Source organism: Bos indicus x Bos taurus, chromosome 5 (assembly GCF_003369695.1).
Source record: "Bos indicus x Bos taurus breed Angus x Brahman F1 hybrid chromosome 5, Bos_hybrid_MaternalHap_v2.0, whole genome shotgun sequence".
In the NCBI taxonomy this organism is placed as follows: Eukaryota; Metazoa; Chordata; class Mammalia; order Artiodactyla; family Bovidae; genus Bos; species Bos indicus x Bos taurus.
Window position 1 is genome coordinate 107,472,399 of NC_040080.1, and position 2,524 is coordinate 107,474,922.

A 2,524-nucleotide genomic window follows, 5' to 3' on the forward strand; every position below is an offset into this window, starting at 1 on the left:
AGATCAGCCCTGGGATTTCTTTGGAAGGAATGATGCTAAAGCTGAAACTCCAATACTTTGGCCACCTCATGTGAAGAGTTGACTCATTGGAAAAGACTCTGATGCTGGGAGGGATTGGGGGCAGGAGGAGAAGGGGACGACAGAGGATGAGATGGCTGGATGGCATCACTGACTCGATGGACGTGAGTCTGAGTGAACTCCGGCAGTTGGTGATGGATAGGGAGGCCTGGCATGCTGTGATTCATGGGTCACAAAGAGTCGGACACGACTGAGTGACTGAACTGAACTGACTGAGGTATGTTTTGCTTAATAATGACTTTACTTACTAATACAGGAATACCTCAGAGACATTATGGATTTGGCTCCAGACTACCACAACAAGGCAAATATCACAATAAAGTGAGTCACATGATTTTGTGGTTTCTCAGTACTTATAAAAGTTATGTTTACACTTTTGTTTATTAAGTGTGTAATAGCATTATGTAAAACAAACAAACAAACAAACAAAAAACCACAATGTACATACTTTAACTAAAAAAATACTTTATTGCTTATAAATGCTAAGCATCATCTGAGCCTTCAGCAAATCCTAATATTTTTGCTGGTGGAGAGTCTTGCCTCAAGTTGCTGGCTGCTGACTGATCAGGATGGTGGCTGCTAAAGGTTGGGGTTGCTGTGACAATTTTTAAAATATGAGAACAGTGAAGTTTGACCCACAGATTGACCCTTTCATATTTTCTCTGTAGCGTGAAATGCTCTTTAATAGCATTTTACCCATAACAGAACTTCTTTCAAAATTGGAGTTGATCCTCTCAAACTCTGCTGCTGCTTTATAAACTAAGTTTATGTAATACTCTAAATCCTCTGGCATTTCAACAATCTTCACAGCATCTTCACCAGGGGTAAATTCCATTTAGATATACCACTTTCTTTGCATATCCATCCATGAGAAGCACTCCCCAACGTGAATGCTTTATCACAAAGCTATAGCAATTCAGTCACATCTTTATATTCTACTTTTAATTCTCTTGCTCTTTCTATGGCATCTACAGTTACTTCCTCCTCCCAAGTCTTGAACCCCTCAGTTATTCATGAGAGTTGGAATCACCTCCTTTCAAATGCCTATTAATGTTGATATTTGATATTGTTTCCATAAACCATAAAAGTTATTAATGGCATCTCGAAGAGTGAGTACTTTCCAGAAGGTTTTAGTTCACTTTGCCATATCCATCAGAGGAGTCACTATCTACAACAGCTACAGCCTTAGAAAATGTAATTCTTAAATAATAAGACTTGAAAGTTGAAATTAGTACCTGATCCATGGGCTGCAGAATGCAGGCATGAAAACAACATGAATCTCATTATATATTTCCATCAGAGAAATGCAATGCAATCAGGTGCATTGTCAGTGAGCAGTAATATTTTGAAAGAAATCTTTTCTAAACAGGAGGTCTCAGTAGTGGCCTTAAAATATTCAAGAAACTGTGTTATAAACAGATGTGCTACCATTCCAACTTTATTGTTCCATTTAGAGAACAATGAGTAGATTTAGCAAAATTCTTAAAGGCCCTAGGATTTGGGGAATGGTAAATGAGCACTGGCCTCAACTTAAGGTCCCCAGCTGTATTAACCCCTAACAAAAGAGTAAGCCTGTCCTTTTAAGGTTTCAAGCCAGGCATTGACTTCTCCTTTCTGGCTATGAAAGCGTAGACGGCATCTTCTTTCAACATAAGTCATTTCATCTACATTGAAAGTCTGTTGTTTGGTGTAGACACCATCATTAATCTTCACTGATCTTCTGGATAATCTGCCACGGCTTCTACATTAGCCCTTGCTGCTTCATCTTGTACTACGATGCTATGGAAACAGGTTTTTTCCTTAAACCTCATGAGTCCACCTCTGCTAGCTTCAGACCTTCCTTCTGCAACTTTCTCACCTCTCTTGGCCTTCATGGAATTCAAGAGGGCTATGGCCTGGCTCTGGATTAGGCTTTGGCTTAAGGGAATGTTGTGCTTAGTCTGATCTTCTATCCAGACCACTATAGCTTTCTCCATATCAACAAGAATGCTGTTTTGTTTTCTTATTTGTGTGTTTACTGGAGTAGCACTCTTAATTTCCTTCAAGAACTTTTTCTTTGCATTCACAACTTAGCTAACTGATTGGTACAAGAGGACCAGCTTTTGGCCTGCCTCAGCTTTCGACATGCCTTCCTCATTAAGTGTAATCATTTCTAACTTTTGATTTAAAATGAGAGATGTACAACTTTCCTTTCACTTGAACACTTAGAAACCATTGTGAGGTTATCAAACTGGCCTACTTTCAATATTTATTGTATCTCAAGGAACAGAGAGAGCTGAAGAGAGGGAGAGAGATTGGGAAGGGCGAGTTGGTGAAGCAGTTGGAATTTATCAATTTATCTCATGCATTTATCAATTAAGTTTGTCAATATACAGTATTGGAGAAGGAAATGGCACCCCACTCCAGTACTCTTGCCTGGAAAACCCCATGGACGAAGGAGCCTGGT

General features: G+C 39.4%; 1 pseudogene; it reads right to left on the minus strand.

Moving 5' to 3' along the window:
• Positions 1 to 560: 560 nt before the first annotated feature.
• LOC113893592 lies at positions 561 to 2,293 on the minus strand (annotated as a pseudogene).
• Positions 2,294 to 2,524: the final 231 nt, after the last annotated feature.